At 38.1% G+C, this 23,968-nt stretch overlaps 1 protein-coding gene across 8 annotated transcripts in view; it reads left to right on the top strand.

Moving 5' to 3' along the window:
* Positions 1 to 23,968, top strand: part of TAFA5 (TAFA chemokine like family member 5) — a 443,592-nt gene that overhangs the window by 165,258 nt on the left and 254,366 nt on the right. The window contains exon 2 of one of the 8 annotated variants that reach the window (XR_008732602.1): positions 3,264 to 3,284. The exons of the other annotated variants lie outside the window; for them this stretch is intronic. The gene's annotated coding sequence lies outside the window, so the exon portion shown is untranslated. The remainder of the gene's footprint in view (positions 1 to 3,263; positions 3,285 to 23,968) is intronic. 8 annotated transcript variants of the gene reach the window in all.

The following is a 23,968-nucleotide window of genomic DNA, read 5'->3' as shown; positions in this document are numbered from 1 at the left end:
AGCTACATTATCGGTCTCATAACCTGAGTCAGAAGAGAAGTGACATGTCCCAGATCAGGACTTGAAGCATGTGCCAACTTTATTAAAATTGTGAGGCTTTCATGAATTCAGCCCCATGAACAGTAATGTTTCACTGGCGAGGAACTGCCCATTTTGATTACTCTGAGCACTGCTGGAGTCTGTTTCCTTTGATTCATGACGGCTCCTACTCGTTGCTCTTGGGCCGCTGCAGACCTGTCACTTGCAGGCTGGCATCTGCACCTCCTCAGCTGCTGGGACTGGGCTGCAGCTGGTCCTTTTGGAGACAGCAAGGGCTGCTGTGATGCTGCCAGAGTGCATGGTGTCCTTTTACCAGTAGGAAGGGTGTGGGTTCTTGGATGACATGGCTTCTGCCTGCTCACATAGAACAAAGATCCAGTTTCTGCACTGGCAGGAACGTAATGTCTTGGAGTTGGCATGAGTATTTGGTTTCCTACCTGGTGCAGGATGTCCTTTGGCAGAAAGCAAAGATGAGGGACCTGCTTCCTTAAGTGGCAAAACATCACTGTGAATCTAGGCTGACAGTAAAGACTTGATTCTTACTGGCTTTGAGGAAGGGAGAGAAGGGGAAGAAAAGCTTTTAGTGTTTGGGTTCACACTGAAGTACCTAATTTGTAGGTAGAGATGTGATGGTTCCTGCTGTATATAAAATAATGACCAACACTGAGAAAACATGGTATTATTTCAGTTGACAGTGGCTTAGTTTCTTCAGAAGACTGAAAGGAAAATTAAGGGCTGTCTAATACATGTTTTCTGCAAAATACTCATTTTGTTCCTCATCTTCTATAAACAGATCTTTTGATGTGATTTTTTCATAAATTTTTATCATAAATTTTATTAGTCTTCCAGTTTTTCTTTCATACTGCTAGCTATTTAGAGGGTGTCTAAAATATTGCTGTGTATTATAAAAAAATAAGACTTTGTAAAAAAAATAACTCTCACTAGCAATAACAATAATACTAAGAATTAATCCCTCATATCTGGTTGGAGAGTTGACTACTGTTGTGAAAATTTAGCCTTGTCCTTGTAGCAAATGATGGCTGTGAATTGCTTTGGCATATTATCTTCTATGGACTTACAGTGTAATTAGTGTAATATTTATTATGCTTCATTAACTATTAACTATATACAAGTTACTAAATTATTTAATTTTCATAAATGGAAGTTATCTTTCCATAATTCTAATAATTAGGACATTTTACTTAGAACTTTGTCTCAAAGTCAGTGAGAAGAAATTGACTGTTAATGAGAAAAACCTGCTTTTATTAGAGAGCTATTTAACATAGCTGAGTATTTTTCTTGGGGCCCAGGCAGATGTTGAAGCAAGTGAAAATAGTAAGATTTCATACTGACTTGTAGATACTAATGCTGCTCATTTTGAGTAAAAAAAGCCAAATTCGTATGTTTCAAAAACATTTTGTGTCAGTAACCTTGTTTTTTGATGCAAACATGCATGTTACAATAAACAAAGCACAAGCTCTGGTGTTTAAAATAGACCGCTACAAATGTGCATTGGTTTTAGATGGGTTATATATGTACCTGTCATACTTGTCATGAAATACTGGGATTTATCTGCAAGAAAAGATGTCATATTTGGATAAAATGATATCAAGGTGAAGTATCAATAACTTTAATTATTACTGAAAACAGGGCTATTCTTGGCTCTCTTACATATTGTTTTTATTAGTTAAGTTCCACCAGTTGACGTGAGGAGTAGCCTCTCATGTGTCTTGTTAATAAGTACATCAAATACCAGTGAGAATACAGAAACTTGTAGTCGGCAGTCTCACCTAGGTCTGTTTTCTTGCGGAGCAGACCAGGAGCTGTTTGGAATCATGACAGTTAGTGGAACTGTGAAGGTACACTGTCACCTTGAATCATAGTAAGGAGTTTCTGTGTATCAAAGGATTATGACTTTGATACACTCAAAGAAAATGAGTTATAATTGAGGAGTATCTTTTCGTTTGCCTTAAAATTTTACCTGCAGAAATTGGCTAGCATCTAATGGGTAAAATGAAAAACTGATATAAAATAATAAGAAAATTTATCAGGTAGGTCTTACTATTCAAGATGAATTTATAATGCAAAAACCTATAGTAAGCAATAATATAACAAAAGTGTGTGTTATGGCAGTTTTAATAATTCATAAGAGTAATAACATGGAGAGAAACTTATCTTTTAAAAATTAGTGATTTTCAATTTACTATTTAAAGCATTATTTATTTCTACTAGCCTCGGGCTGAGTTACAGACTGAGGTGGATAAGTACCAAAGACTGTAATTGTATCAAATGTCCTTGCTGATACACTGTTTCATCTCTTGTAGATGAGGCTGTATTAACACTTGGGCTGAATTAACCCTTAAAACTCTGAATCAACAATGTTAAAGCCAATGCTTTCTCATATTTAACATATGTAATTTTCTGCTCATTATTGAACTATGCTGAGATATTTTTTTTAAATGCATGGGTTTGGAATTATTTCCTGTCTTTTCCCATCTAATTATTATCTTATTATCTGCTCCCACTCCACCCCCACCCCGCCATTTTTACTGTAAAGAACCAAATTGAATAGAATTGCTTTCCCAAAAGGATGGACATTTTGGTTGCTCACTGTTTTATATTTAGGGCTTGTCATTGATAGACTCATTCTCTGGACATAATGGAGGAAGCAAAATGTCCAAACTGGTACTTGCAGGTATCTTAGACATATGGGAAGAAAACCAGATGCAGAGAAGTGATACTTCCAAAGCATTTTGAAGAAGGATAGACTTATAATGGGACTTGGAAAGTCATGGTGTCACTGACATTTAAATATGAGTCTACGCAAAAAACATATTATTTTTCTTCGTCATTTGTAGACTTAGTTGTTTGGTTTAATGGTCGTCCTGGCTTAATATTTCAATAACTGTGCTGTAGAAATATCTCCTCTTGGCAAACTTTCCTTCTAATGAATAAAATGTGTCGCTAGCTCCCTTTTAGTAACTTAAAATAGAAATTATGATAAGCAAAGTAAACCAAAGAAGGAGTTAATGGAAAAATGAAGCTGTCATCAACATCTTGGCCCTCAGATCTTTTAAAATAACGAGACCACTTTGGAAAAAGTCCTGAGGCCCAGCCTCTTGATTTTAGCCTTATTCTTCCTATAATACTATTTATTACATGGAAGTGATTTTTGTTTATTTTTTTTTTTCCTTAACATGAAATACTTGATGTGATTTTCCTAGAGGGACCGCTTGAAGGTTGTGGTAAGCTACTAGTTTCTTGGAATTTACTCCTATTTGGACCCTGATGGAATTGTAGCTGACCTTATTGCATCTTCCATTAAGTAGTTTTAATGTACTTACCCTTGTCTAATCAATTACTAGTGTGGAAGCAAAATTCTTATTCCTTCCTAGCATGTTGAACTTGCTGATGACTCTTACTTTCTTCTCCTGTGCTATGAGCTCCTTCCACCAAGTTTATTTCACAAAAGCCTCTTAATTCCTTACAGCTTTCCCTTCATGTAAAAAAAACAGTATAGGGCAGCTGGCCAAATAATTTACTTAGAGATCTAATATGTTTTTCTCTATGTGCTGCTTTTTTTGTTGTCTAATAAAAGTTTTGAAGTTGTTGCTTTTTAATTATGTTTTGAAGTCATGTGCAGCATGGTATTTTCTAAAGAAAAATGTATACCTTCTTTGAATCAGAAGCTGAAAGCTAAAATTCAAATTCCTTCTTCACACTTTGCCCCTGCTCCAGCGTGGTTCCTTCCCATAGTCTGCAGTCCTTCAGGATAAACCTGTGCCAACATGGGCTCTGCAAGGGCCACAGTGTCTCCAGGAAATACCCACCTGCTCTGGGATGGGGCTTCTTCATGGGCTGCAGTGTGGATGTGTGCTCCACCACGGTGCTCTCACTGGGCTGCAGAGGGGCAATCTGCTTCACCACGGTCCTTTCCAGGGGCGGCAGGGGGATATCTGCTCCAGCCGGTGGAGCACCTCCTCCTCCCCCTTTTCTCTGCCCTTGCTGTCTGCAGGGCTGTTTCTCACGCGTTTTTTTTCCCGCCCTCTTCACCGGTCTCTGGTGGTTTTGCCTTGCTTAAATAAATTTCCCAGATGCGCTGCCACGCAGGCCTGTGGAGCCCTATGGCAGGTGGGCTGGAGCCGGCTGGAACCGGCCGTGCCCGGCCCAAGGCAGCCCCGGCCGCGCCTCACAGAGGCCGCCCCCAGCCCTGCCAATGGCACCGGGGCACTAACGGCCTCTTCAGTGGGCCAGAACTGACTTTGTCCAATAACTGTGGTAAGTGATTTGTCATCTTTCCTTTTCTTTCCCTTGTTCCTATTGCATGTTTGTAGGCAGTTGGGACAGTGCATTGCATGTGATGGATGTTATTTTCTGTGCCACTGGAGGTGACGGTGGCACTGTGGTTCAGCCACCACACTGATGGGAGCCTCATGACACATAAGAATCTACATAGAGTACCGTAGAGTCTTAATTTCATTTGTCAATACAGTTTCTCAGCTGATAGTGCTGAAAGAAGTTATCCAGAAGGGTCTTGGAGATACATCTCTCTAAAGTGTAGTGCTGCCTTGGAAGATGCTGAGTCTCCCTTGTCACACTTAAGTAACATTCTGCTGAAGACTGAGCATCCTGATTTATTAACAGTTTCCAGCCCTGACATCTCTGAAGAGAACTATGAAATAAAATTTCAAGTTCCTTTTTTATTGAAATGAAAACCAAGCATTGACAAGAGAAGTGAAAAAAAAACCAACCAAAAAACAAAACACCAAAAAAACCCCCCACACAAAAAAAAGCAACCCAGAAAAAAAAAAAAACCCAACCCAACCAAACAAAAAATCTCCTCAGTCCTTGAAGTATCAATTGACTTTTGATCCAGTCAGCTATTTCTGCTTTCTGTAAGAACTGATTTTTGTCTTACATAAAAGGACATAAGCTTGACCCTTGAGGCAGATTCAGGTTGATAAAATCCTAACACATTTCCTTCCGTGGTATTTTGAGCCTGTATGAATGTGTTACATTTTTTATGCAAATATATTAGAAGTTTTGTGGACTAGAATGAGAACAAGTAAGCGCTGCAAATTGAATATGGTGGTAGGGAGGTGATAAAAGTTTATTTGGAATTGAGTTAGCAGACTGGACCTTTATTTATTGGGCTATTTGGAATGCTTGGAGCTGAGATTTTGTGTACTTTCTTGGTAGTTTTATTTGTGTCATGTAGCTACTTGTGCAGCTGAAAAGATACCAATTCTGATTTTCTTAACAGGGTGAATAATACGTATGGTTATTTTGTAGACATTAGATAGAACGGAGGATCATTTGGTGTTTTGGTTGGTTGTTTTTTTAGGGGCTTTTTTGCATCGATTTTCAATGGTAATCTCTTTTTCCACATCTCTCAAGTCCCTGAACCTCAGGGCAGGGACTGGGGGAATTAAGTCCTTCCCATAGTAGGAGATCAGGTTTTGAGAGCACCTTGAACAACTGGTTGCTTTTAGACCAACTTGAACATACATAAGTCCATGGGACCCCATGAGCTGCATCTCAGGGTCCTGAGGGAAATGGCTGATGTAGTTGCCAAGCCACTCTTAATCACATTTCAAAAGTTGTGGTGGTCAGACAAAATCCCCAGTAACTGGAAAAATTTACTGGGTTAAAGAAGCACCACATCTGTTTTTAAAAAGAGTAAAAAGGAAGACCCTGGGGTCTACTGACCAGTCAGTCTCACTCTCCATGCCTGATAAGATGATGGAGCACAATCTCCTGGATCACTTGTTGAAACCTGTGGAAGACAGGGAGGTGATCAGAGACAGCCAGCATGGCTTCATCAAGGGCAAATCGTGCCTGGCTAATCTAGTGGTCTTCTAAAATGTGGTGACTGCCTCAGTGGAAAAGGGAAGAGGCATGGATGTCATCTACATGGACTTCTGTAAGACCTTTGATATGATCCCCCACAACATTCTTGCTGCTAAATTGGAGATATGTGGGTTTTGTTGACTCTTAGATGGATAAAGAACTGGCTGAATAGCCATGTCCAAAGAGTTATAGTCAGTGACTCAGTGTCCAAAGGGAAACCAGAAATGAGTGGTGTCCCTTGAGAGTCCATACTGGGACCAATATTATTTCATATCTTTATCAGTGACATAGGCAATGGAATGGAGTGCACCTACAGCAGGTTTGCAGATGACACCAAGCCAAATGATACAGTTGATTTGCTTGAGGGAAAGGATGTCATCCAGAGGAACCTTGACAGACTTGAGGAGTGGACCCATGTGAACCATGAAGTTCAGCAAGGCCAGGTACAAGGTCCTGCACCTGGGTTTGGACAATTCCCAATATCCATACAGTCAGGAGATGAAAAGATGGAAAGCAGCCATATAGTGAAGTACGTAAGGATACTGATAGATACATAATTGGAAATAAGTCAGCAATGTGCAGCCCAGAAAGCCAATGGTATCCTGGGATGCATCAAAAGAAGGGTGGCCAGCAAGTCGAGGGTGGTAATTCACCAATTCTGCTCTTCACTGATGAGATCCTACCCGAGTACTGCATCTATCCCTGAGGCCCACAGCACAAAAAAGATGTGGACCTCTTACAGCAGGTCCAGAGGAAAGCCATGAAAATTGTCAAGAGTGGTGGGACACCTCCCCTATGAAGACAGTCTGAGGTGGCATTGTTCAGCCTGGAGAAAAGAAGGCTCTAAGGAGACCTTACTGCGGCCTTTCAGTGCTTCAAAAGGCTTATAATAAAGGACCTGCAGTGACAGGACAAGGGGCAATGGTTTTACACTTTTAAACTGAAAGAGGGTAGGTTTAGACTGGACCTAAGGGAGAAATTCTTTGTGATGAGGGTAGTGAGACACTGGAACGGGTTGCCCAGAGAAGCTGTAGGTTCCCCATCCCTGGAAGTGTTCCAGGCCAGGTCAGATGGGGCTTTGACAGTGGAGTTGGACAAGATGGTCTTCAAAGGTCCCTTCCAACCTAAACCATTATGTGACTCCATGATTCTAATATTCAACCACCACTTTTTTCTAACTATAGCTAAACTACTGACAAGTCATTTTAGTACTTAAATGTTACCATGGTAAATATGAAAGATATAGTAAAGAGTACCTTTGAGAGAAAGCGTACATCAGAAGACCCGGTGTGTGTGTGTGTGTATATATGTATATGTATATATATATATAATAGTGGTATATCATTTGACCCATTTTTTTCCAGTATTTCTGTTGCTGGCATATTACTGCAAAAAATATATTTTTCTTGATTTATTTCTCTCTAGTCAGTTATCAATAGTCTTCTTCTTATTTACCTATTTTTGTAACCGTGGAGAGGGAATAATACATGAATTGCAATAACTGCAGTTGTAAATAAGCCTGTCCTTTTAAAAGGAAAATGTAGTTGGCTTACATTGAAAGACTAGACTTAAAAAGGCATTTTTTGTGCTTGCAAAATAACGTATAAATAAATACACTCATATAGGTTATGCTCTTAGGAAAGAAAAGGAGGAAGCAATTAACCTGAGTCTTTTAGCTACTTAAAGCAGTGATTCTGTAGTCTCGCCCTCTTTCTTTATCTGTACTAACCCTTCAGAATGGAAGGAATTTTTTAAATGTGTAGTGCTTTGAAAATAGTATCTCTGAAAAAGAAAGATTCTCTCCATCCATCTGTATCATGACAAGCCAAATTTACAGGTAGCTTGTTATCTGTGTGCATCCTACAACACTCAGATTTCAGCTAAGTTGAACAAATCTACTTTTATTGTGATCTGTTTAGCAATGGAATGAAAATAATAAATTGCCTTTAGAATGAAGTTTCAGACAAGAATACTTGCTTGGATTACTTTCTGTAAGCTGCAAAGCCATGCTTCTGTCAAACATAAAACACTTCTCTCTCCCTCTCCTTTCCCTATCTAATGTCAGCACTAGAAACTGACAAAACCATCTTTAATAAAGACAGACATACCTTTGAAAGGAATTGAGAAAGTTATTATTCAAATTTGGAATTAAAATTAAAGTTAAAACTCAACTTTAATTATTTTTTTTTTACATTTTATTTCACTTGTTTGCTTTGTTTATATGTATGCCTAATGTAGTATTTAAATAAGAATTAAAAAATAATTAAAAAGGGAAAATTACTTTGTACTACTCAGAAATCCCGCCCAGTTGATCTTTGCATAAAATGTGTTGATGAAGAAGTATGTTCTTTATTCATGTTCCAGTAAGACTCAGTGATTTCTGAAATTGAGTAACCATGGAAACACAACTGGGTAACATAAGGAGGAAAGTGCAGGGGTAAATTTACAGTCGTCTTTTAATCAAAATATATTATGTGGATTCTGTTTTTACAGTGTAATTGACCTCAGTTTTTAAACTAATTTCTTACCAGTTTAAGAGTGTGCAGGTGTATTATATATATGTATGCATACACATATAATATGTATGTATGAAATATAGCTATTTGAAATAAATGTTTTATTTACTTTTGTTACAGTTTTTATTTTTTTTTTCTGATTTTTTTAAACTCTGTAAATTTTAGCCAGAAAACTTACCGGCTTCTTCTCCTTCATTTTTGTTTCATAGAACTTTTTTTCTAAATGAGACTTTGAGTATTCTTCCTGAGTTATAAATTAATTTTAAAAGGCAAATTTGTAAAGCATTATGTGATAACATACTACAGTATTTAGAGCATTAGGAGGATCACAGATGGATTATTGGACGAAAGTGTAATAAAAATGTTACAGACGTTAGGTAAAGTCAGTTTCTTGTTACTGTATAAAGCATATGTTGTTTTTATTGTGATAAATTGCAGAACCTGTAGAGTTTTGCGTAGTACTTAGCACACATTCCAGTGTCTGTCTTTTATATTGCTTGTGATTGTGGACCAAAATTATGTGTTTGCTTTTTTAGGAAAGTATGCCCCAGGTATTTCTGGACTATGCTTTTTATATAATGACCTGGTGGGTAATGTTTTCTGTGTAGCATTGCGAACCTCAGCCTGCTATCTTTTCTTAATGTTTTTAATCCACATGAGGATATGCCTCCTTGTATGACAGAAAATGTGTTGAGTTCTCTGTGGTTAATAGCAGCAATTTTAAAAATGATTCTTGCTTTCTGTCACTATCTAAAAACTGTAAGGAACAAATAAGTTAAGCAATAAGGGCAAAGAGAAGCTTTTTAGCTTCTGTACTTTAAAGTTTTTAAATTTGTAATTTGTGAGTTTCTTTGGGATAAGGGTGTTTGTCTGAATTCAGCATTTGTTGGTGAGGATGTCTTTCCTCCTGAGTATTCTTTTTTTGCCACATTTCCCTCATTTGTCTTCTCCTGTCACATAGAGGAAATGAAACAGGAAGCTAGGTCCTACAATGTATTCTCTTGGTTCTGGTGCAACCTCTAAAATGCATCAAATGTCAGGCTATGCCCAGTGTGAGCAATTCATAAAGAAATAGCTTCAACATCTTGATCACAGTCAGGCTTTTATTATGAAAGTATTTGGCATAGAAAGACACCTTTAGAAGTGTGAAAAGAAGAAACATGATGAAGTAAAATTGATAAAATTGAGCACAGCACTGCCACGATACAGCTGCTGTCCCTAGCAGTAACTGCTGCTTTCAACAGTAGTCTATGACTGCCAGGAAAACCCCACTCGCTATGGGGAAGTAATTTCTGTTGGTTAACTTTCATTTTAATATGAAAGAAGAGATCAAGGCAGAATCCCATGTGTGAAAAACTATGAACTTTGATAGTTTGTGTGTGTCCATAAAACAGCCTTATGAAGCCCCTTTATATTTAAGATTTTCCTGAAGGCACACTTTATCCCATCTGGCTCCAAAAGTAATTTTCTGTGTATTCCAAATGAATGTAGTGTGACAGAGCTTTCCAATCAAAAGAATATATTCAGAACTTTAGTAAAGCCTTTGACACTGTTTCGCACAGCATTCTCCTGGAGGAACTGGCTGCTTGTGGCTTGGGACCCTTGTACTTTTTGCTGGGTAAAAAAATGGCTAGATGACTGGGTCCAAAGAGGGGTGGTGGATGGAGTTAAATCCAGTTGGAGGCCAGTCACAAGTGGTAGCGCCCAGGGCTCAGTATTTGGGTCAGGTTTTTTTAGTATCTTTATCAATAAGTTGTAAGCAGGTGGAGGTAGGTGTCTTCTCCCAAGGAACGAGTGATAGGACCACACGAAGTGGCCTCAAGATGTGCCAGGGGAGGCTTAGATTGGATATTAGGAAAAATTACTTCCCTGAAAGGGTTGCCAAGCAGTGGAACAGGCTGCCCAGGGAAGTGTTTGAGTCACCATCCCTGGAGGTGTTTAAAAGACTTGTAGATGTGGCACTTAGGGACATGGTTTAGTGATGGACTTGGCAGTGCTGGTTTAATAGTTGGACTCAATTATATTGAATTTCTTTTCCAACCTAAATGGTTTTATGATTATATGCTTCTACGAAGTTTAAGTAAGATAAAAAAGAAAGAAAAAAAGAGGGGGGGGGGAAGTTAAGTAGATATGGAAATAATTTGCATTGTAGAAGGTGAAATCTCTTCTTAATTCCCCGGAGTTCAGTAGGGGAGACACCTCATTATCAGTGGAACAGTCTGTGGTATGGCAATACAAAATCACAGGTACTGCCTTAGCTTCCCATAACTCTCCTAGTAAGGGTTTATACACCTACACTTGCTACTGCCTTCATCTCACTGAAGGATGGATTTAAGTCCATCTGACGTATCGTTTCCTTGCAGTATTCTGAAGTTCTACAACTCAGAGTCAACAGACTCAGTAGCTCTTTGCCTATCACTTATAAGCTGGCCCATGTGTTTATAGTCTTCAGGGGAGGCATATATGCTGATAAAATCTAGATCCAACCCACCAGCTGGTTTAAAACAAGGTTCCTTGTTTGGACATGGTAGTAGCTATGGACCCAATTATCCATGCCTGCCACCTCTCATGGTCATTTATAGCTATGTGATAAGGTATATAATACTGCCATGATTTAAAGTAATTTCATTCCTGGCATGGTTATATGACAAAGACTACAAAAAATATGATGCAGTGGAGTATCAAGGAATTGATATTTGTGGTATCAGGCCTTCAGCATTACAGGAAATCAAAAGTTAAAATTGATGAGTGTCAGAACTTAGAAGGAGCTAGCTAGAACCTTTCTTATTTTATTTTAGTCTTCTAATGAGGTTGCAGAGGTGAAGACCAAAAAGCACTCATGCTATCCTGAAATAAAAGTTTAATCTGGAGGATCATTTTTTCTCATGACGGCATCAGGGACACTTCCTACTGCAATCATTACGCCAAGGAATAAATGGCTACATCATTATAACTCTAGAAATAAGACATCTTTAACACACCTTGGCTATATGGAGCTTGAACTTAGAGCTGCATATATTAAAGAAGACACTAATTTAGGTATCTTCGTGTTTTTTCTTAGCTTGATCTAGGAATTTTCTTTCCTGTGTTTTTTTTTTTTTACTTCAGTCAGACTAATTTACCCAAATGTGTTCCTCCTTCCAAGCAGTTGTCGAGACAGAAACACCCAAAAATTGAATCTGTGTTAATTTCTACAGCTTTATAAACTGCAGTTTAATATTTTCTAAATTTTAGTTTGCATTCCTTTTTTGAAACTAATGTTACTTACATTTCAAGACTTTTAAAAATTAATTTTTATTTTCTGCATTACTATCTTACAAGTACCGTGACTCATATTCTGGGAAAATATTGTAAGCTGTTGTGATTTTTCCACTTTCCCTCTTTTCTAAATGTTTCTCCTGGAAATGCAATGAAAAGATGTCATCATATAATGTTTCTTTTACTTACATTAACCACTACTTCACATTACCTGCTAAAGTCAATGAGATGAAAACCATTCTAGCTTCCTGTCGTAATGAAGTTTGTTCAAAATACAATCCTGTTAAAGTCAAAAGAGAACATACCACATGAAGAGGTACAAGAACTCACTCTTAGTCTGTTTAATATATTCTCAAGAAAGTTTGTATTAAAACAAAATGCAAGAAATAGATAGTAATCCAGTTACAAAAATACAAACATTTACTACCTCATTAATAATATCCTTAAAATTATTATAGAAATGGTTTTAGAAAAAAACCCATGCTAGTGTCTTTTTGCTGGTGCTGTGCTCACCCTTCCAGGCTCCTTTTGGGTTCTCAGGTTGATGGTTGGTGGCTTCTCCCAGCCCACAGTGGGTACAGTTGTGCAGTCACCATCCTGGGGTCTTTGCTGGGTGTGGTGTGATGTTCATGGTGGGAGTCCCCATCTCCTTAGTCCTGGGGCCTGCTTGGGTTTATTTTTATGTATTTCCTTGCCTCAGGCTGCTTTCTGGTTGCTCTCAGCTCAGGGCAGAGCTTGTGGCCCTTTACTAGGAAAAGCAGAAGTTGTCATTACTGTGCTACAATTTATTTTTAAAAGCAGTTTTGGACACAGTCAGCCACATAGGTTTTGGTGATGACGGAACTACATCTTCAAACAAAACGTCTGTTTCACTGGGTCAGAAAGCCAGGTTTATATTTCCAAGACATTTGCGTTTTTTTTGTTCTAGTTTTTGTCATGATTTGTCTCACCATTCTCTGAGACCGTTCCCTCCAAATATGAGCTCTTTACCCTGGAATTGGCTGAGTAGTTGTAATTTATGACAGCAGCTCATTTCCTGCAGAACCCAAGCACAAGAACTGTCTATAAGAACTACCTGCAGCATAAGAAACATGAAATAGAGGATGGGAACTGCAAGGAATACTGAAATCCTTCTGAAAGGTGCATGGCAAATGAGAACAACTGTGTGGGGGTGGTTGACAGGACATGGATTTAGGTATGTGAAAGGAAGGAACCGAGGTCAGTGATACAGGCATAGGATGAAAGAGGGTGGAGAGCAATTCAGCACTGCTGAAGCAATGTAGGGAATGAGTACTTGGGGATGAGTGAGGTGCAGGCTGTTGTTACTGAATCAGGATTTAAGGTGTGTGCACAGGCGTGTGTGTGTAGGGAATGTGCAACAGAGCTGACTAGCAGAAGCTCTGTTTCCAGATGTGGAAATGGAAAGAGCTCTGAGTAAAAGCTGTAGCTGCAGATGCAGCAGCACAGCTTGCCTGGCTCTTGATGTCCCATGAGCTTCCTTCTGTATGTAAGATCCACAGTTTCTTTCTTGCCTAATCATATGAGAGCTCTGTTTAATAGCCCTACAACAGGATGGCAAAGAGTCAGGACAGCAATAGATGAATGGCATTTCTCTGAACGTAAGGGTGAACAGTAGGTCAGTGGAATCTCCTGTGGAGCAGCCAGAGATATGTGCCTATTAAAGTGCATTAAAATTTGATTTTTCAACCTTAAGTTATTGTACATACATAGTGGTAAAGAAGATAAGCAGAGCTAAAAAGTCAGGATATAGACTAACCCTTCTCTTAGAACAGTTTGATCTTCTGTAAAGAAAATGTGTCTTGAGTTCGGGGAGTCTTTGGGGGGAGCAGGGGGCAATATATTACTTTATTGTGCGGTCTTGAAATAGCATTATTATTTTGCTGAAGTATAGTATTCTGAAATATTTCTTGAGGTTCAGAAAAATTATTCTCATTAACCCTTAGGACTTTGAATGTGACTTGCATTATTATGGTATCTCATCAGACAAACAGACCAGGATATACTATCTTAAAAAACCCTGATTGCAGCATTGTGCAAAGAAGAAACTGGAGTGTAGAAAATATATTCTTAATGCACTAACTGATGGCTTGAAACTGTTTTTCAAGCTGAAGTGCATATCTTCGTGAACCATGCTGTTTCCCTCTGTTTTCCAAAGCTCATTGAACCCCTATGACTTCTTTGTAAAGAGGTAGCTTTGGTTTGATGTTTTGTTTTAAAATGGGATTAATATTGAAGTCTTTCAAAACTGGGAAATTTCTCCCTAAGTTAGCTTTAGTTCTGCACTGGGCAATACCAGTGCTTTCCTCCATCTGATTTTCCTAGGGTAAATTAATATGGAGAACATTCTTCTGGAAGTGCTCTGTCACGTTCTCTGCAGAGAGACAGGAATGGTATTTTACCAGTTAGACTTTGTACACATTATTTATTTATTTTTCTTTCTTTCTTTTTCCAATCAGGCAAGCTAGGAGAACTTACTAGAATCCCAGATTGGGTTTGAGAGGGAGGTATAGGATATCTTAATCCATTCTTACCCTCAGAAGCAACAGCTTCAAAACATGAAAGCGGCAACTTTCATTTGCTGCACTGCACTGCAATACTAGCTCCTTTCCGAGCAACAGCTGATCAGTGCACCCTGCTCAGTGTACGGTGGCAGCAGAAAAATCCATGTGTTTGTGTAGGTGTGAATATGTGTCAGCCTATTGTGCTAGTTTCCAGTTCTAAAGGCAATAGATGGGGCTTTACTGCTCATTTATTAGTAAGTACTGATTTATGGAGAAGTATTAAGAATCAATGATCCATCTAATGTAGGACCTTAGTTTCCTAGAAAACTGTTAGTTTACTGACTACTTCTTCATGCTGATAGGTTTTTCTGTGTTGATATATTTCTATGTATTAACTGCTTTACAGCTCCCTATGGTGAAACAATTTTTTTTTCCTTCTTGTGAAATGCTTGAAGTGTTAATTCTAGAACTGTTTCACAGAATGCATCATTTATAGTAATTTTGAAATGCTTGACATAGGAACCTTTGAAACTTCCTCTTCTTTAATTTAGCAAGTAAACAAATTTGCTGTTGGAGAAAGGATTGGAAGGTGCCTGCCAAAGATCAGTGTCAATGAACTGTTCTTTAGCAATTAATTCTACTGTTGATTGAGTTAGCTTATTTTGCCATGAATATGAGCTGGAGTCTTTGGAATCCATTTGGCATATGCATAGTAAAACAGGCAGAACATATATGTATCTGTTTTTGATACTGCCAGGCTTCAGTTATCCACCTATAAATGAATTTTCTCAACAGGTCTGTTATTCCAAAGAAGGTGGCTTGTATTACTCTGCATATCTAGTGGCACAGTTCGAGGGCACATCATGAAAACATAATTTTCTGCTCTAAGTGGTGGTGTAAGTGCCAGTCTTCAGAAAACACTTGGAAAAGTGGAGAGGAAGGGTGATACTATAGATGATGAAGAGTGTTGGGATTTGAAATAGTTTGATCCTGCCACATTCATTGTGTGAGACTGGGAACAAGTCACACTGTCTCTGTCAATCTGTTTGTAAAGCACAAACTATAGTTAACTTGTAGAGATTTATTAAAGATAAACAAATCATATTTGAATGGTATTCGAGGAGATTTGAACCAAAGATACTATAATTTACTGCAAGTGTTGAATAGGTTTTATGTTTATTGCAGTGTACTGCACTCACTGGGGACAAGACATTTTTGGGGTATTTATATGCATTCTTTTGGTATTTTGTCTAGTTATCTGTTTTCCATCCTTGCCCTGTGCAGCTAAAAATGTTTTACTATACCCTTATATTCAGCTGAATTTCTTTTTCCAGTTGTTACACTTCCACTTTCTCCGGCCGACTCTCCTGGATCATCCTTAGAGATGATGCAGTTGACAGTTGTCCCTCATGATTTATTTTCTTCTGTCCCTATCTCTTCTTCTATCCCTCTACTGCCTGGAGTTGTACAGTTATGAAAGAAACTCAAGGCTGTGCAAAATTATCATGTACTTTTCTTTGGTTTTAAAATTTGTTTTTCCTAAATAGAAAAAGCTTATCTAGCTCAATAGATCTTTTTTTCAGAAATTTTGTCCCGACCAGTCATAACTATATATTTTTAATTATTTATTTGAACATCTGAAGGTAATACAAAATTCTTTAAAAATCTACTTTGGAGATTGTTTTGACATCTAGCTGTGGGTTTGGTGATAGATTTGTAGAATTTCCTGTCAACAGTATATATTTCTTCATGTTCAAGGAACTATGCAGTGAATATTTTTTTTTTTTGTTTCTCAGGTGGTTTTGGGGGGTTTTGGGTTGGGTATTTTTGTTATTATTATTATTGTGGCATTTTGTCTTTATCAGGGATTATTTGTCGTTTTTTATTTTGCAGTATGTTTCCATGTTTAGAAAGTCATAGCTCTTTCTTTTCTCTGCCATAATCTGTGCTTTCTGAGTTAGTTTACTTTCTTCCCTTTTACAGTTGTTTTTTTTTCCTTTGTATACCAAATTATCTTTGTATTTTAAGGTATTTCATTTCAGTTCTCTTTCCAGTACTATGTAAGGACTTTTGATAAGAGATTGAATATGTGTATTACAACATATGTACCATATTTTAAACTGTATGTTCCACAAACTCAACCGTGTTCACAAAACTCATTAAATTCAGATGACTGTATATTCCTTTTGATCCACTAGTGTAATTAGATGCAACTAGAGAATCGTAAAAAGATCCTTTGTTCAGACTAGAAAGCATTTTTATAGTTTTGTGGATAGTGTGGAGATGGGAAAAGTACTAAGCACTTTTTACTGTCAGATTTAAAATAATATGGATAAATTGGAGGAATGCTTTGAAATCAGTAAGATGAAGTTCAATAAAGACAAATGGTAACTATTACAACTTAGAAATGAGGAATGAAATGTTTATGTACAAAATGGGAAATCAATGTGTGGGCAACAGTAGTGTGTAAATATATCTTGGTGTTAGAAAAGACCACAAATTGAAATTAATTAATGATGTGATGTATTTTTGCAAAAAAAAAAAAAAAAAAAAGGCAAATAGCCCTGGGACATGCAGATAGGAATGTCATCTGCAACACATGGGAGTTGCTACTGAGCTTCGTTCAGTGGGTGGAATGTCACAAAAGTATTTTGCCTGGTCTTGGGCATTAGGCTTAACGAAAGAAACAGATGAATTGGACAGCATCCAGAGGTGAAAAACAACAACCAGCACCAGATATTATAAGGACAAAGGAAGGTTTGTTAGTACTGAAAAGAAAGGTTGAGAAGTATGTATATCAGCAATACTGCAAAAAATTTGCCTTCTAATGTATGAAAGATTATTATGAGCAATGATAGATTTGTTTCCTAAATCATAACAAATAGAACAATAATAACCAGCATACTTCATAACATTGAGGATCTGGGACAAGAAAACTCTTTATATATGAAACAGCTAAAAACTTGAAAAATTGTAGCGCATCTGAATCTCTGGAGGTTTAAAATATGTGAGGCAAGTCTGGATCAAGAATAGTCTAAGAGTATGTGTGGTGTCCTCCCCCAGACTAAGGGGGATGGATGAGATGAGAACTTTTTTTTTCACAGTTCCAATTGTTTATGATTTTTATCTTTTCTTGCCTAATTAAACCAGTATGCTTATGAGAGGTGTGATAATGTAAGCTTTGAAAATATTTTAATGATTTCGTAAGGCAGGGTTTTTATGAAGATGTATTGAGAGTTTTTACATATATATATATGTATGTAAAATACATAAATATGCATGTACATACATACATTATAATGTGCAGATATATATTTGTAAGTCTTCATTATACATGGTTGTATAGATATGTGTGTGTGTGCCTGTGAGTTTTCTAAGCAAGCGATGTTGGAAAAATAAACTGGGTACAAAACCATTTCTTCAAAACTGAAATAAAACGTTGCATGCTGGAAATAGTTACACAGTTTAATTTAATTATACTCATTTAAAATACAGTTTGAGAAACAATGGAGGTTTTTTGTGGTTTTTTTTTTACCTGTGGGACAGTAGAAGCTGCTAGCAAGGCTGGAGGTATTCAAGTTGTTAGCTCTGTGGGATGAAAAAAGACAGATAATTATTACCCATGGAACATGGAGGAGTTATCTGGGGAGAGGATGTGACAGAAATAATAATAATGTGTTGCTGTTAGGTCCATAATTTTTAGTATCTAGAAAAGCTATAAGTTAGTTCCCAAGCTTATTTTTTGGAGGTATCTGTTAAGTCTCTGCTGAGAAAGAGGTTGAGTGATCCAAAATGTAATAAATGTTTTGTGGAACCTGTTCTTCCATTAACTGGATGTCCTGTCTTTTTAGTGTTTTCATATATGAGTTCATTCCGGTATTGGAAGGTCAGTTCACTTTGACCTGCATAGTCTTGTAGCAGTATCTGGTGCCCCGCCTGTGCTTGCATGCATAGGATCCATGTGTTTGGCGGCTCTGTTATGTCACGTGTTTACCCCTGTTGTGAAGAGGTACGTTTTACATTTTTCGTTCATGAAGATGTTTGATATGGTGTACGTTGGTGTTAATTTTGATGATGAATCTGCTAGGTGGAGGGTTGTTTTAAAGCTAGGCACATGTGAGAAGTTTTGGGTTATTGATTAGCTCTCCTGTTTCAGTGAGACTTGGGTGCTGAGGTCATTCTTCCATTTTTTAAAACTAGACCTTAGATTCATAGGTATGAAGTCTTTAAATCAAATTTAGTTGTTATTGAAAGTACAAATACATAGTGATTATCCCAGGAGTTTAGTAAGAGGAGTGGTTTAAGCCTTCTCATCTTCTGAAAGAACATAGTTTTTTGACAATATTTCGATACAGAATAAATACAAGCAATCCCAGATTAAAGATATATTTAAAAAAAATAAAATTTCTAATTAACTATTTTAAGACACAGCTATAATCTGTTACAGAAGGTCTTTTATTCATGGATTAGGAACCTTCTGTCTGAGGAAAACAGAAGTTGTGATTATTTGCTCTTCTAGTCATAATAAATGGAAACAATGTTCTGGCTGAATGGCAGAAGGATGTTGCCTTTAAAACAGTAGAAGTCACTATAATGTTAATAAAAGAAAGACAATACACAAATATGATTGTTTCTGTAATAGCTTTCTGTATGAGCACATGAAAATTACCAGCTCTGAGAGTAGGTGTGTATGTGTGATGCTGGCAGCAAGTCTGGGAACAAAAGGTGGAAAGAGAGAGAAAAGGTAGTTGCTGTTTGCTCTACGGCAAGGACAGGGCTACCTTTGCCCCTTGTAAATGCTATAGCGGTTCAGCTGTCAGTCAAAGGGAATGACCCACTTGGGCCTCGTTGGTCTGCCTGATGGAAAACCACTTTGAGACAAAGGCTTCACATCTAAGCCCAGTAACATTAGCCATAGCTACATATAAAAAGTGAACTCTGCTTTACCTGGGCACGATTGGCCTTTCTGAATAGTAAGTGTCCCTTGGAGTGAGCAATTAATCTCCAGTGATATAAATTTTCTACAGAAACTCAGACTGAACCTTTTATATTGTCATAACTCAAAGGAAAGCCTATAATACATATGCTGTGTTGGAGCATAAGATTAATAAGCTTAGATAACCGTGTAGGCTTTTTGTTATTTTAAACTAATTTTCTGTAATGCTTTGTTCGATTTGCCAAAAAAAGGCTTCAAGATTCACTTGCTGACTGGTTTTAAAAAGGCTGTTTGTCTATGTCGTGGCCACCTGAAGCAGACAAGAGTTTGCACTTAAGCCTTCCTGATAATATGTGCTTTGATAGACAAGCTAAAGTAAATGCAGCTGCAGCCTTGTAAAATGTTATAGCCCTCAGGTATTAACAGGAGTCTTTTGGAAGTTACTGTTCATTGCAGCAGAACTGGCAGCGCAGAACATACACCAATCACACCAGTGCTGTATTTCAACTATGCCAGCAATTTCCCCGGCATTTTAGCTTCAAACATCAAACAGACGGCAGGTTTACATTAAGGCAAGTTGTGATCTGGAAGGGTGGGCATGTCCCCACACGTTCTGTCTCACTGAGTCTGCTATGGCTGATGTACCTGCAGGGTGCAATCCTGTACTAGTACAGCAAAATTTCTAAGTGTTTTAATGTGAAACCTGTAAAATCTGGTTTAAAGAAAGTGAGGCAGTTACCTGTCTGCACTGCCTCATGCAGGTGAAATATCAAGGCTAAGCACATTTTGAAGACAAGCTTAAGTATGGCATCCATACTAGTGCTTTACTCATGTTAGACAGTAGCATTTTGGGAATTTTAACCACTAGTTTGTACCCAAAAAAAATCTCGTTGGAATTAGGCAGCCTCTCTGAGCATGGACAGGGAATTACAGGGAAAATATTAGGATTAACATGTTGTTAACAAACTTTCTGCTAAAATTTGCCTATACTCCAGAATGGGCTGCTGGGTCTGGGTATTTTACTATCTTTGGCCCAGGCGCTGTAGGATGAGTACAAATGACACTCACAATGCAACTGAGCAGCACCCAGATTTACCTCTGCAATGGAAATAAACCCTAAGAATTATAAATTTGTATAATAATACAGATGGAGAAACAGGGAAACAGGGGAACAGAGCCTTGAAACGCTGACACAGGGTGGAAATAGAAATGCATTGCTTAACAATTAACAGCTTCAGTGGTAGATTATTCTACAGTTATGTGATCATCACTCTTCTGTGAGTTTCCATTTCTGAGATCTGATTTTTAGGCATTGTGTTTATATATTGCATTGCGCACAAACATTACAAAATTTTATGAATTTCATACATAGACAGTTATGGTGAGTTTGTGCTTCTGCTCTTCATAAATATGCATAATGCAAATGTGTATGTAATCTGCATCCTGTGCAGATAGCAACTACATTTCTGATCACAAAATTTATGAAATAAGTGAAGGAAGACTTGTCAGGCTTAGTCTACACTGTACCATGACTCATAGGAGTCTTCCCATTTGCCTTAGCGAATGTCTGTAGGGAGAGGATGCTGGCTGCATCTTTTAAATTATGGAGCCAAGTACTGGAAGAGAGGATCTTTTCTAGAGCTGCTCATGCCTGTAAGTCTCAAGAGACAGCTGTTTAAAAAACAAATAAAACCAAAAACTACCGGCAGCATAAAATGTTAGAAGTTGGAAAAGAGGTTGCCTATTGTTCAGTTTGATATTAAATGCCATCAATTTGAGATATTCAAAAGATTGTTCTGTGTCTCTACAATTACAAAAGAAAATAAGAAAAATGCATCATAGAATTTTAGCGTAGTTATAATGCAAAGGCTTTGCATGCAGTCCATTATTTTCCTACCCATCTTACTTGTGTAAATTAACAAAGGAGCAATTTCTACATGATTTATTAGATAAGCACTACATTTCAAAACCCATATTTGTGGAAATAAGGGCAGAGGTTCTCCGGCTCATGAAAGGAAACAGAAACTCTTTGAATTTTCTTTAATTTGAGGACATGAGTAAAGTAGTCGTCAATGAAAGATGACAAACTGATTTCAGAGATACAGAAAGAGACAACTGGAAAGAAGATGATGGTCTTAGAATCATAGAATCATAGAATGATTTAGGTTGGAAAAAGCCTTTAAGATCATGAGGTCTAACTGTTAACCTAGCACTGCCAAGTCCACCTCTAAACTATGTCCCTAAGTGACACATCTACATGTCTTTTAAATACCTCCAGGGATGGTGACTCAACCATTCCAGGGGCAGCCTGTTCCAGTGCTTGACAACCCTTTCAAGGAAGAAATTTTTCCTAATGTCCAGTCTAAACCTTCCCTGGCACAATTTGAGTTCATTTCCTCTTGTCCTATCACTTGTTCCTTGGGAGAAGAGACCTACCCCCACCTGCTTACAGACTCCTTTCAGGTAGCTGTAGAGAGCGATAAGGTCTCCCCTGAGCCTCCTTTTCTCAACGTTAAACAACCCCAGTTTCCTCAGCTGCTCCTCATAAGACTTGTTCTGTAGACCCTTCACCAGCTTCGTTGCCCTTTTCTGGACACGCTCCAGCACCTCAGAGTCTTTCTTGTAATGAGGGGCCTGAAACTGAACACAGTATTCAAGGTGCAACCTCACCAGTGCTGAGTAGAAGTGGATGATCACTGCCCTGGTCCTGCTGGCCACGCTATTTCAGATACGAGCCAGGATGCTCTTGGATTTCTTGGCAACCTGGCCACACTGCAGGTTTGTATTCAGGTGGCAGTTGACCAACAGCCCCGGGTCCTTTCCAGCTGGGCAGCTTTCCAGCCACTCCTCCTGAAGCCCGTAGCGCTGCGTGGGGCTGGTGTGACCCAGGGGCAGGACCCGGCACTGAGCCCTGTTGAACCTCCTACAAGTGGCCTCGGCCCATCGGCCCGGCCTGCCCAGACCCCTCTGCAGAGCCTCCTGCCCCCCAGCAGATCAGCGCTGCCCCCAGCTCGGTGCCACCTGCAAACTGGTCGAGGGTGTAGTTGATGCCCTCATCCAGTTCATGATATAAGGCCTCTCAAATCTTATGCATGAAGTAATTTAAACCAGCTGCTATGAATCCTCATAGAAGTATAGCCACAGCCTCAGGGGCCTGGGCTTTCACTAGTCACAAAAATATTGACCTGAACCTAAAAGCTTTGAAGCATGAACTGCACTGCCCTTTGCCCTAGCTGTCATACTATGGTTTTGAGTTAGGTAATACCAGCACTGCCTGATCCTGTCTACAGGACCTGTAACATCTCAGGGACTATTATAGCTCGATGCTGAAACATCCAGAATAAATGAAGGCACAGGCAATGCTAATATGAAAATACACTCCCCAATGGGTCATTTTCTGAACTGTAAATTGGGGCCATGTTCTAGTCCTGTCCCAAAGATATCTGTTGATATGATAACACTGTTACATGTTATGCTTCTTTGGCTACACTCCCTCTATATAGACATATTAAGGTCACTGTATTATGGGTATTTTGATAAAATTATTTTTGCTTATGCTGATGTCTGAAATATTTATGTTTACATTAAAAAAACTAAACATTATGAACAAATTAGGCCAGAAAGTCTGTAAATACAGGGAGATGTCAGAGAGATGTCAGCATGCTTTGTTAGCTTGAAGAGCTCACCACAGTGTCATTAAATCTCTTTCTGGTTGGAGATGATTCCCATTCACCTGTCATGCCACATAGTCAGAATGAATTCAGTGTCTGTCCACATTTGTGTAGATATTAGTGGACAATCTCATTACTTCATGTTCACACTAAATTATTTTATTATTTTCTTGTATTTCTACTTGTATGCCTGGTAGAGCTATATTTTTATGCTAAGAATGAAGGAAGTGATCCTTATTATACTTTATTTCCATTTTAGCTGTCTATAGAGCACCTCTATGAGTATGCATATACAGTAAGATAGACTACAAATTCCTCATTGTCTTTTTTTTCTTTTTTTTTTCTTTCCTTTTCTTTTCTCCTTTTTTTTTTTTTTTTTTTTTTTTTACATCTACAGAGTTCAAGGAACTCATTAGTTACAACAAAAAGAGACTGAGTGTTGTTTCACTTTCCTATGGTCTTATTCTTGCCTTGAGTATCAGGAAATGGCTGATTTAACAGACTGACACTTCCAAATGTGACTGTAGGCAGGGAAACAGGTTTTACATCATACATTGGTCTAGGATCTATTTGGGTTCTCAGTGTTTTGTAGAAATTTAAAAACTGTAAGAACATTGAAGTTATGATTTTATTGTTTTTCAATGATTCTTGAAAGGTTTTGGGCTTTGAGGTTGATCTTTTGATAGTTAAAAAAAATTCAGCAGTAAGTATTTTCTGGAGAGCAGCACCTAACTTATCTGGCATGGTGATTCAAGTAAATAAGGCTTCATGTTAGCAGGACTTTTTGTTTCCGATGTTTTTATGTAATACATATAAAGAATAGAGATAAGATACGAAAGCCTATAATATTGAACAGGTAATGAATAATCAGCAATAATTGATTTGGAAACAAATGTGCCTAACTATTCTATCTTTGGAGTTTGAATTTATGTCACAGAATCATAGTATCTTAGAATGATTTTGGTTGGAAGAGACCTTGAAGATCATCTAGTTCCAACCCCCTTGCAGCAGTCAGGGACACCTTCCACTAGACCAGGTTGCTCAAAGCCATATCCAGCTTGACCTTAAACACTTCCCAGGACGGGGCATCCACAACTTCTCCAGGCATCCTGTGCCAGTGCCTCACCAGCCTCTCAGTGAAGATGTTATTCCTAATGTCTAATTCAAATCTATCCA

This window comes from Falco cherrug, chromosome 5, assembly GCF_023634085.1.
Source record: "Falco cherrug isolate bFalChe1 chromosome 5, bFalChe1.pri, whole genome shotgun sequence".
NCBI classification, from domain to species: Eukaryota; Metazoa; Chordata; class Aves; order Falconiformes; family Falconidae; genus Falco; species Falco cherrug.
The sequence above is the reverse complement of the archived record's forward strand: the minus strand, read 5'-3'. Positions and strand labels throughout refer to the sequence as shown.